Below are 12,908 nucleotides of genomic sequence, written 5' to 3'. Positions count from 1 at the left end.
TGCATGTTATGGGGCAAGATGTAGCAGTAGTGTTTTGCTATTTCAAAACAATTTTTTTCTCCAAAGCTGCTCATTCTGACCCATGTGCTATTTTGGGTATCTTTGAAGCTGGCGAATCAAATCTACCCCATCAAACCATATATTTTTGAAAACTAGACACCCCAAGGTTTTTCAAATGCTGGTATTTTAACCCTTTCCATGCACTAATTTTACCACCAGCCTTTGTCAAACTTTTTTTACATTTTTTTTCATACACCTTGTACTCCTGGTATATGTCCGTGTCAAACAACACCCCAATATGTGTTCAGTAACATCTCCTGAGCACAGTGATACCCCACATGCATGGGTTTGTGGGGATATTTGGGAGGTAAAAGACCACCTTTGTGAGGTGTGTATTTTTTTTGCCATTTAGACATCTGGTCACTCTGTGCCCATGTCCCATATTTGGGACATCTTTGAAGCCGGCCAATTCAATTTACCCCATCAAATCGTACATTTTTTTTTAAAACTAGGCACCCAATAATTTTTGTTAAGCGATGGAATTGAAGGATTTGCTCATAAAAAACTATATTTTTTGGTGACAGTGGGGAAAGATTTTTACATGTTACCATATATTTTTTTTTAAATTAAACTTTTTTTACATTTTTTTTTTTTTAACTAATGACACTGATTAGTGAGCTGGGCTCCATTGACCCTGCATGGTTGAATGTAGTACCTCGAGAGTTCTCAAGAGGGTTTGGATAAACCCTTTGTGAACGCGTTGATTTTTCAGTTAGTGACGCCATCTTGTGAGTGATGGCAGCGTCATTTGCATGATGGCACTTGTGGTTGCTCTTCAGAGCAATCACAAGCCTATCAGGGTCGGGGGTTGTGTTGCTTCAGTCCTCGATATCGAGGCATGTCAGCAACACCGTTTATGCTTAGGAAGCTATTCCGATCGCTTCTTAAGCTGTTTTAGCCGGGCACCGCAGCGATCATTGATGATCGGTGCGGTGGCGGCCTTTTTTTTTGTGGGGAGGTTTTCCTCCTCAGATCCATGGTCAGCCTCACTTGTGAGGCTTCCGTGGATGCTGCAAAGCCGCCGATCGCGCCGATGCAGCTGTTTAACAGTAGCCCGTACACAGGCCCGGTGGTCCGGGCGCCCAGGGCCGCATTGACGTAGGGGCTGATGGAGCTGCAGCTCCAGGCCCCTACCTTAAAATAGTCTCAGTCAGGACCGGACTGACTGGGCCTATGCGGCCGCATTAACGCAGGGCATAAGGGGCACCTGCCCCTTAAGCCCGCAGCAACTGCGACCGGGTCCGCCACTCTAGGGGGCCGGGCAGCCCCAACCAGGGCCGGCCTTAGGGGTGTGCGGCCGCACAGGGCTTAAATTAAAATATCCTAAAATATTAGGACACCTGACCATTACACCAACAGGGACTTTGATGACATTGCAATCTAAATACATAGACATTAATATGAAGTTTGACCCCGTTTTGCACCTATACCAGCTTCCACTCTTCTAGGAAAGATCTTGGAGTGTTTATGTGGGAATTTTTGTAGAGCATTTGTAATGCTGGGCACTGATGTTGTACGTGAAGACCTGGCTCACAATCTCCATTTTGGTTCATCTCAAAGGTGTTCAGTGGAGTAGAAGTCAAGGATCTGAGCAGGCCAGTCAAGTTCTTCCACTCTAACTCTAACCAAGCCTTTATGGACCTAGATTTGTGTGGGAGTAATACAAAACAATTGACAAACTTTAAGCAATTTGGTGAGCCTCTGTTACAGAGAATATTGAGTGAAGTACAACTGTCTCAGCATGCCCTTGTCAGCCCACCACCCCTCTGATTCTGGCTGCTCAGGTGGCTGCCTGGACAACCCAATTAAGTTTTAATGTAACTTGAAAACCATAAATGTAATTAAAAGGGATGCGTGTGCATGCCTGCCTTTCTGGCACACTGGGCAAATGCTCTGTGGGTAGGCCAATAGAACCATTTACATAAAATGCTGCCACTCCAGCACCAGATTGGGTCACATAGAAAGGTAACTAGGGTGTTTTTGAAATTTCCAAAGGGTGTGTTTTTAGGGAATATATAGTTTTATAGGGTTAAATGAGACATGGATGTGAGATATTGGTGTAATCCAGAGGTGCTTCTGAATACAAATCAAGAGGTATTTTTCTTTATTTGCACATACACTGGGAAGGAAATCTACTGAAAGCCTGCAATGTGTTTTGTTGAAAAAAATTTACTACAAAACTGATTGATAGTAAAATGGTTAAATAAAAAGTATTAAAATGTCGCTAGTAAAAATTTGGGTTGTCCATTTATAAAAAATATATACCTTTGTTCAGCAATTTTGTTTTTTCGAGCTGTTATTTGTGCCCGATGGCCAGAATATAACAGTTCTTAAAATGTTTAAAACTCTAAAACAGTAATGCAAGTTTTTCAGATGTAGAGTTGTTACTTCCAAAATAAATGTAATTACAAGGCATATAAAGCGCTTCCAAAGTCAGGAAAAATATCTAAATATATTTCTTGGGGTTTTTTTCCATTTGCAATGGCTGTGTATATTTTTTATAGGTAAAAAGGTTTTTTTTCATAGTTTTTCCAACTTGATGGTTTATATATATATATAGTTTTAAAAAGGCTTTTCTTCCAGAGAAAAACAAAAACTTGTGCAGTTAAGCTAAATCAGAAGGAAAAGAAATTATTATTAAAAACAAAACAATGACCTTTGAAGAAAGTGTTAAAAAAAAAAAACTTCAGTTGTTTGAAAATAGAAAAACAGCCTTAGCCCTTAAGGAGTTAAGTTTTCAAAAATGAATTAAAATTTTTCTTCTCAGACATGGGAATTGAAAGTGTGACAGATGACAGAAGAAGCCAAGAAGGGAATATTACCACGTAATTGTATGCAGTCATGTGTCTATCATATCAATGTGGTTTGCTTTGTCACCAGATATTAAAACCATGGGTATGAAATTCCCATTGCTGAGAAAGGCATTAAAATGTTTTGTTGTTTTTCACTAAATAAGAGCTTGGGTGTATTTTCAAAATCTCTCTGCTGGTGTTGGTATTGTTACCAATAATGTTTGAGATGTATCCAACTGAATCAGATCAGCATGTGATTTTTCCCATGCCTGGTTATCTCTGTGCGCTTGAAGTAGAATGTAGCATAGCAAGTGGTAAAGTTATTAAAGTTATGAATTTCATAATTTCCTAATTTATATAGAACAATAAATGCTCTTTATTTCATAGACAGGAATGTATCTGGCCTAGACCTCACTATGCAAGTTGCCCTATCAGTGTTAGAGAACTGTAAATAATGGAGATCTGCATTAGAAGATAGTGTGCTAGAATAGTAATAGTTGGGTATAGTCCTTTCCCTATCAGATAAAAGCTGTTATTGATTTATTCTCATACATGCATTTTCTGATGTGAATTCTAGTGGTCGTGCGACTGGCTGAAAACGCTAAGAAGCAATTGAAAATATAATTGTGATCTTAAATGTTGTATTTTTGATCTACTTTTGTTCCCTGCCTCACAGATTACTTATTAACTGTAAAATGAATGTCTTGCAGCAACGTATGTTTAATAAACTTTTCTTTTCTTTGATATGCCCTGTTATATAAAATACATGCCTTGATCTGACCATTAACAGCTTCTGTAGAACTTTCAATGATTTTCTTGGTCCACAGTTACATACATGTAATATATTTTTATTGTAGATACATATAAAGTATACTTGCAAATACATCCTATGTGAGTTATTCTACTCAGCACTCCTTCACCGGTAAGGCTGTCAATCCTTATGACGTGGCTTCTGCTTTGTTTCTAGGTTGTAATACATCAGATAGGACTCCGAACGACAGTACCGAATCTACCACAGATTCATGTTTTCATGATGGTGTGCAATGGAAATACAAATTTTAAAGTAATACAAAGTATTCACTTATATATTCTGTGCTCAGCACAAGGTTATTGTGATTTACCATGTGATTTCCCTTGATCTATACACACACACTGTGTAACTTATACTCAAGGTACTAATACTGATAGATTCTATTATGAAATAAGCAGGAAACTTTTAACCATGGAGCCCGGGGAAATAATTTCAGGAGGTGATTTTAATGCTTGGGCAGACACCTCACTACACAATAGTGGTTACGCAGTGGCTACAATCATCTTTTAATCTAGTTGATGGTTGGAGGATCCTTCATCCCACAGATAAAGTAGATATATTTGACTTTGCTCCCCATGAATCATTAGGTTGGACTATCTCTTGACCTCAACTTCATGACTAACCCATACTATCCATAACTCACTCATGCCTCAATATCTATACTCTTCAGTTGACTTTAAAGCCAGCTTATAGGGATCTTGGTTAGAATACATATAAAACAATAGCCAGCACCACACATAGCCAGGAATGCAAAAGCAGTTCTTCTAGGACATATTAGATTGTATGTGGCTAAAAGTGCATTGAATTCAAGAGTGCAATTGAAAAACAGCTTATATTCTCTTAGTAGATCCCTTACCAAAGCTCAGAAAAGATTTCCGCAAACAAGCATTTCTCCTGGCTTGAGACACAATACTTTACTGCAAGAAACAGCCACTTAAATTATACTAACACAAACTATGCCAAACAAAGAAACAAGGTTGCCTCAAATTAAAATAATGACCAAAACACAGATGAAATACAAACCAATTGTAGGATTGCGGTCCGCCTCCAATTCACTACACGTAGACATTAATGAAATTCATCTAAAGTTATAGAAACAACTTTATTCAAAAGTCCACCAAAATAGCTGAGATTCCCTCTTATATCTGATCTCTACTTTATCCTTACTTTATCAGATGAACATGCAATAAGACAATTGAAATTAGGCAAAGTGCCAGGATCTGATGGCCTCCCTTTTGAGTTTTACAAAATTCTGAAAGAACAAATAATACAACCCCCTCAATAAACCAGATTTTATGCTAGCCAGAGTAATAATGGAAACATAGAAAGTAATGACAGATAAGAACCATTTGGCCCATCTAGTTTGCCCAACCTCTCAATACTTTCCTTAGTCCCTGGCCTTATTTTATATCTAGCTTAGCCTTATGCCTATCCCATGCTTACTGAAACGCCTACACTCTATTAACATCTACTACTTCTGCTGTAAGGATATTCCATGCATCTACTACCCTTTCAGTAAAGTGATATTTCCTGATGCTACTTTTAAACCTTTGCCCCTCTATCTTAAGACTACATCCTTGTTGTGGTAGTATTTCTTCTCTTAAATAAACTCTCTTTTCTTTTATCATGTTGACTGCCTTTAAGTACTATTGAAATAGGAATGGTAAAGCAGTATTTTATCTAATGAAGTCTAATGAGTATTTTAACATTTTTGGTATCTATTATACAGTTTGTCAGCATGTGTTATATACAAACAGAAAACCAATATCCAGTTTAAGTCCCCCCTTTTTTCACCTATAGATATGCCCCTCTGCCCCCTGATGACACTCTGTGCCTCAGATATGCTTTATAACCCCTGATATGCCACTCTGCCCCCAGATATGCCACTCTGCCCCCTAATATGCTTTATAACCCCTGATATGCTTTATAACCCCTGATATGCTTTATGCCCCCTAGAAGCGCCACCTTGCCCCCTTAAAAATGCCATTCTGCTTCCTAGAAGTGCCACCCCCCTCGATTTACTAATGCACCCCCAGACTCGTTGGTGTCAATCGGGGTCGGCCGGTGGACATCTGCGCAATGCGATTAGACAATCTCCGTTGCCGCCACTTCCACCGGGGCTTCCATGACGGAGAAGCAGCGGCGTAGGTGCCGGCAGTGGAGGTTCTCTACCTGCATCGCCGCAGCCAGTGAACGTTTGCACGTACACAACCTCCGCTGCCGGCACTTCTGTCGGGGCTTCTATGGTGGAGCACCGCAGCAGGGATAAAGAAAAAGAAAAAAAACACTCGCCCGCAACACGAACTGGGCATCCCTGCGCTAAACACTGAATATAGAAAAAGTGGCGGGGGAAAGTGCGGCCTATATTCGGGCCAATACGGTATTTAAATGTTTCTATCATATCCCCCTGTCTTTATTCCAAGCTATATATGATAAGATCATTCAACCTTTCCTGGTAATTTTTATTCTGTAATATATTAATCATTCTATTAGCCCTTCTCTGAACTTTCCATATCCTTTCTTGCTGCTCTATTACATTGTCTACCTACCCTTAAATCCTCTGAAATAATTACCACTCAATCCCTTACCTCACACTTACAGTGTTAAATATTCTATACTCTGCCCTTGGGTTTATATGTCCTATGTGCATTTTGTTTTGCATTATTTTTATCCACATTAAAAGCCAATTGCCACAGATCTGACCAATAATCCAGTTTACCTAAATACCATATTTGCTTGATTATAAGACGACTCTGATTATAAGACGACCATCCAAAATCTGAATATTAATTTTGGAAAAAAAGAAAAAGCCTGATTATAAGACGACCCTATAGGAAAAAAGTTTTACCAGTAAATGTTAATTCACGTAAACTATTAAGCAAATGGTTGGGGCGTAGGTACGGGAAAAAATCAAATATAGTGTAAAGAGTATAAATCCAAATAAAATAAGTGATGTTGTGGTTGCACTCACAAACTGATAAGATGCTTCAGGCCCATCAAAGTATGTTGGAAAAATTTCTGTAATAAATCTTCATACAGAATCTATAAAAATAAAACTGAAAATGGTGCAGTATCTTCAGTAAAAGCAATAGTAGCTAGTTAAATTGCACTCACAGTTTGTCCGTGCACAAAGTGCATATAAAAGCGTTAGGTTTAAAGTCCACCAGATACTCGATCAATAAAGTGTTCCGTGTGATCCTTCTGACGCGTTTCGCCAAATCGGCTTCCTCAAGAGAACTTACTTTTTTTCCAACATACTTTGATGGGCCTGAAGCATCTTATCCGTTTGTGAGTGCAACCACAACATCACTTATTTTATCTGGATTTATACTCTTTACACTATATTTGATTCTTTCCCTTACATGTACCTGCGCCCCAACCATTTGCTTATTTGTATATTTACACCCTGAGGAAGAGTGTTTTTTGGGCTGCTGCGGTCATTAGGGAAGTATTATACAATTTTATTATTTTTTATTCACTTTAATAACACTTGTGAACACGAGAATTAGGTACACTAAACTTTTCTGTATTCACGTAAACTATGTAAACTATTTTTTAAAAAATAAAAGCTATGATTGAGAAAAATATTTTGGATCTTAGTCTCATAGTCAGACCTATTTGAGGTCTGATTATAAGACGACCCCGATTTTTTTAAAACCTCGTTTTATAATCGAGCAAATATGGTAATTACTAACAAGCTACTTTTCTTGTTTCTGAAAAACGTGTTATCTCCCTTTTTTACTGACGGGACAATTTTCTCTTCTGTGTGTGCTTTGATCGGGTCTTGTTAAAGGCCCTGGAAACTTCGCACAAGCCAATGGTGGTGCTGGTTAGTGGTGGGTATTCATATATTACTACTATACTATTCTGTATAGGAGATGTATTTGGTTAAATGCATCTCCTACAAGCAAAGGAGCTCGGGTCAGGGTAACAGTGCAAACATACAGATCAAATTCTTACAAAAACTCTACTTTGCAGATGACATTACATGGCCATGTGCATTAAAGTGAATATGATGGCTGGTAGTGTCCTTTTAATAATATTTAAAACGTTATCCAAATGTCTTAGTCAGTTCCTTTATTTCATCATCATCAGGAGGATACTATTTTGCACAGAGTTTGAAGCGGTGCCTGGACTATAATATCTGCTATATCCATTTTCCCTTCTTTTGGACAAGGTCTTTCCCTGCACATGACATAATTTACTCCAGGCAGCTCCAACGCTGACCCAGCAAACTCTGTAAGCAAGGGTCTCTTCAGATCGAGCCATACCCAAATGCTCAGCAACCGCTTCAAGCATTCAATCAGTGGCAACAAATATCAGACCACACAGGAAGAGGACAGTTGCTGCAGCAGGACTGCAACTTCTGGGTCAAGTAAGTTTTTTTTTACTTTGGAAGAATGCTTATATATATAACATAATTTTAACTTATTTAAGTACAGAGAACTTTATTATGCATTCTTCTTTAGAAGGGGTTTCAGGGACATTATATATTTATATATATGTGACATGGTATTTGGTCCTCTGGTATAAAAGGGTTGAGAATTAAAAGGGATTTTGATATAAAATTTTAAATGTGGCCCTATCATCATAGCAACCAGTGGAATATTGCTAGTGATAAAACTTTATACCTTTGTTTTTGCCTGTGTGTTTTCCTGGTTTCAGTGCCGCCTTGTTTCTGTGACTATTTATTTCTGACACGTTCCCTTGGTGTAGAAAGTAGCTATTCATTGTAAACGCTTGTACTTTGGAGTGGCTTCTTTATATCTTGCGCTGGAGAAGCTCTGGGATTTTTTAGATCACTGTAAAGATCACCGACAGCTGTAATGTGCTGCAGAGACTGCTATTAAAAAGGTTAGTTATATATATATTTTGATTATATATATACGGTTTATATATATATATATATATATATAGATCTATCTATCTATCTATCTATCTATCTATCTATCTATCTATATATATATATATACATGTGACTAGCGCAGAAACATTCTTCACTGCTCTGTCACAAGATCTAATGAGCACTTTGGGGGTTATTTATCTTATCATAGGAGATATCTGCCTTTTGGACCATTCTATTGGTAGATCTTTCTTCTTATGGTATATTTTTGTTGGCTTAAGCAGCTTTTTTTTTGTGACAGTATGATTTTGGATGGCGCTGATTTGGTTTTCATGCCAACTGGTATTCACTATCCAGTGACATTTTTTTTGTAATTATATTAATCAGGTCAGGACAGAATCTTGATACATTAATGTAATATAAATTTAGGTCACATTCTGTCCGCATTATATAACCTAGTTGGAAAAGTCCTTAATTGGTTTACATTTTTCTAAGTGCTGGTTTTATTCTGTAGGTGCAAATAGTATTAAATATGTGGGGGAACACTAAATTGTAAGCCTAGCCGTGTATGCAAATTGAGCAGTGAAAGACTGTGTTTTCGTCTAAGGTGTTTCTCAATTAAATCTGTAAAAGTTAGGAAACACATGGTATCATCATGCAGCTGTATTGGTTTTCTTAAGTGATAAATGCACCTATATGTGTTGTACAACACGAAATGATATTAAATATCTTCAGCAGTTTGCTATGAATTGAATCACGTGAATAATCCCCCAAATTGCAGGTGGTCAAATCAGGACATCTGTGATGAGGGGCATATTGCAGGAGGTGAGGAAGGCCAGGGCTTGTGTGGCACAGAGAAGGAACTAGGAATGTGGCCACCCACCTTACCTATAGAGTCACCGTGTGTCCCTGAGCTACAGCAAAAATTTGGTCAGGGGAGATAAAAGGATCTCGACCAACTATCCCATGATCTTCAAATATGTGAACACTGAACAGTAGCAGTGACCCAGAGGATATCTTGGAAACTTGCCAGCTAGTCTATAATCCCCCTGTCTATGAAACAGAACAGTGAGGCAGCTATCCAGTACATTGAGACAATGAATGAAAATCAGGTTGTAAGGTATGCATTTGACATGTATCAAAACGTAAAAACGAATAAATTACCTACCATTTAAAAACATATAGACAAATCACTTTTTATACTTTTTACACATTATAAGGTAAACATATTGCAATAAAACAAGCCACATTCCTGCCGAGACAATGTAGTTAACAAAGAAACAGCCCTAAGGTCCATAGTGCCAAGGGCAAATATGATTCTGGTGCTTCTGGAGAAGCAAATTGCAACTTTGAGAGAGATAGACAATCTTGAAAGGAGTCTGCTGCTCACTGTAGTGGGGGCAGGTAGTGAAGAAGGAGGAGATAAGTCAGCTGGGGAACAGGCATGTAGTTGGGTAACAGTTACACGTGGTGGTAGAGGGGGAGGAAAGAGGAAAGGTTTAGCTAGTCCTGACCTTGTGCAGCCTAACAGATTTGCCCACTTGAGTGAAGATGTTGGGTGCATCAGCTCAGGAGTAGCTATACTGGAGGAAGCTGTTCCTTCTTACAGCCGAGGGAACAGCCCCTCTAGTATGAGTGGGGCTGAGAGCGTAAGAAAGGCTAGACAGGTTGTGGTGGTAAGGGACTCTATTATTAAGAGAGTAGATAGGGTAATCTGCCGCTCTGATAGGCTCAACAGGACAGTTTGCTGTCTCCAGGGTGCTTGGGTCCAGCATGTTGCTGACAGAGTGGATAGATTATTGGGAGGGGCTGGGGAAGACCCGGCTGTCATGGTCCATATCGGTACCAATGACAAAGTCAGTGGAAAATGGAAGGTCCTAATGAATAATTTTAAGGAATTAGGAGATAAACTGAAGAAAAGGACCTCCAAGGTAGTATTTTCAGAAATATTACCTGTGCCACATGCAACAGTAGAAAGGCAGTGGGAGATCAGGGAGGTAAATGCGTGGCTAAAGTCATGGTGTAGGAAGGAGGGTTTTGGCTTTCTAGAGCACTGGGCTGATTTTGTGCTTGGGCACAATCTTTATAGCAGTGATGGATTGCACCTAAACGGAAGAGGGTCTGCTGTGCTAGGGGAGAGGATGGCTAGAAGGCTGGAGGGTTTTTTAAACAAGTGGTGGGGGGGGCACAGAGATCTTGAAAATGGAGATAGCACAGAAAGATAAGAACAAGGGGGTGGAAATGGGGGAGAAGCAAGATCAGAACAGAGGAGGTATGTATTAATAAAACCTCATAAAATTCAAGAGAATCAGGATAATATTATATGTATGCTTGCTAATGCAAGGAGCCTAAATGACAAAATGGGAGAACTAGAGGCAATAGCATACACTAAGCAATATGATATAATAGGCATAACAGAAACATGGTGGGATGAGACCCATGACTGGGCAGTTAACTTAAAAGGTTACATGTTATATAGGAAAGACAGAAAAAGCAGGAAGGGAGGAGGAGTATGCTTGTATGTTAACAACGAGCTAAAGTCAAATATTAAGCATCTTGAATGCGACAAGGGAAATGTGGAAGCTTTATGGGTAGATATCAACTTGGGGCAAAAAAAAAAGGAAATTAACTACTGGTTGGGATATGTTATAAACCACCTAATGTTAATAATGATGAGGAAGAGCAGCTGTTGAGAAAGCTGCACATCTGGGTAACACGTTAATTATTGGAGATTTTAATTACCCGGACATAAATTGGGATTTTGAACCTGTTAAATGACACCTTCATGTCACAACTGGTACAAGCACCAACTCAAAGGATTCTTGTCTGGATCTGGTGATAACAAACAATGTTGATCTTTGTCTAACATTAAAGTGGGGGAGCACTTGTATATAAGATACAAGGAAGCCAATAAAGCATGCAAAAAGGTGATTAGATGGGCTAAACTAGAAAATGAGAGAGTGATGGCCAAAGAGAGCAAAACTTACCCCAAAGAATTCTTTAAAAAAAAACAAAAAATGAAAATGTAGGTTCATTAAAAACAGAGATGGGAGTGTTGGATAAGGAGGACCAGGAAAAAGCAGACACTTTAAATAACTATTTTTCCTCAGTATATATTAGGGAGGAACCTATGGCAATGGATATACCGTATTTGCTCGATTATAAGACGAGGTTTTTTCCAGAGCAAATGCTCTGAAAAATACCCCTCGTCTTATAATCGGGGTCGTCTTCTAATCAGACCCCAAAAAAATGGCTGGGGCCATGCTGCTTACCGGTCGCGAGCAGCGTCTCTTCCGTTAGAAGCAGGAGGACAGGAAGCTTGTAGCTTCCTCACAGAACTCTATCTCCCCCTCCCTCCTCTGGGGGCGGGGCCAGAGAAGTTGCTGGTACAGCCGGTCCCCTGCAGAAGTCTTCGAGTGAGAGATCTGCAGTTCAGGTAAGGGGGTGGGGGAGGGTTTTTGGGTAAGTATGTGTGATTAATGTGTGAAGTATGTGTGATTAATGGAATGAATGAGTATTTAAATGTTTGTGAATGTGTGTTTGTGTGTGATAGCATGGATGTGTAAGGGGGGTGGGGGTTGTAGCATGGCATAGGGAGGCTGTAATCCCACTACTATCATCCCCAGGTTCCAGCATGTACTGGCTGCCTTGGCTTGATAGGAGTGTGATTGCTGTTAGCAGCAATCACACTCCTATCAAGCCAAGGCAGCCAGTACATGCTGGGTTAAAAGGCATATCATGGGGCTGAGTGGCATATAGGGGGTTAAAATGCATTTCTGGACCTCCATGATATGCATATATACCTCCAGAAATGCATTTTAACCCCCTATATGCCACTCAGCCCCATGATATGCCTTTTAACCCCCTATATGCCAGAGTGGCATATAGGGGTATAAGGCATATCATGGGGCAGAGTGGCAAATAGGGGGGGTATAAAGCATTTCTGGGGGCAGAGTGGCATAACTGGGGGGGGCAGGTTGGCAAATAAAAGGAAATTTAAAAAATATATTTACATGAATTAATATTTACTGGTAAAACTTTTTTTCCTATAGGGTCGTCTTATATTCAGGCTTTTTGTTTTTTTCCTAAATTAATATTTTGATTTTGGGGGGTCGTCTTATAATCGGGGTCGTCTTATAATCGAGCAAATACGGTACATTGGGCTACTGAAAAAAATTTGCAGTCAACCTGTGATTGGAAGGTGCTGCAGCAACTAAAGAAAGTTAATGTTAACAAAGTTCCGGGGCCTGACGTATTCACCCACGAGTACTTAAGGAGTTGAGTCAGGAAATAAGTGAACCTCTGTTTCTAATCTTTGGGGATTCTTTTCTTTCAGGAATTGTACAAGATGATTGGAGGAATGCAGATGTGGTTCCTATATTCAAAAAGGGTTCAAACTCTG

At 39.3% G+C, this 12,908-nt stretch overlaps 1 protein-coding gene across 1 annotated transcript in view; it reads left to right on the top strand.

The window, feature by feature from the left end:
* The first annotated feature begins 8,417 nt into the window (after window positions 1–8,417).
* The window catches only part of LOC128484444 (NXPE family member 4-like), a 28,710-nt gene continuing 24,219 nt past the window's right edge, over window positions 8,418–12,908 (top strand). Inside the window, exon 1 of the mRNA XM_053460822.1 lies at window positions 8,418–8,517. The gene's annotated coding sequence lies outside the window, so the exon portion shown is untranslated. The remainder of the gene's footprint in view (window positions 8,518–12,908) is intronic.

This window comes from Spea bombifrons, chromosome 3, assembly GCF_027358695.1.
Source record: "Spea bombifrons isolate aSpeBom1 chromosome 3, aSpeBom1.2.pri, whole genome shotgun sequence".
Classification (NCBI taxonomy): domain Eukaryota; kingdom Metazoa; phylum Chordata; class Amphibia; order Anura; family Pelobatidae; genus Spea; species Spea bombifrons.
The sequence above is the reverse complement of the archived record's forward strand: the minus strand, read 5'-3'. Positions and strand labels throughout refer to the sequence as shown.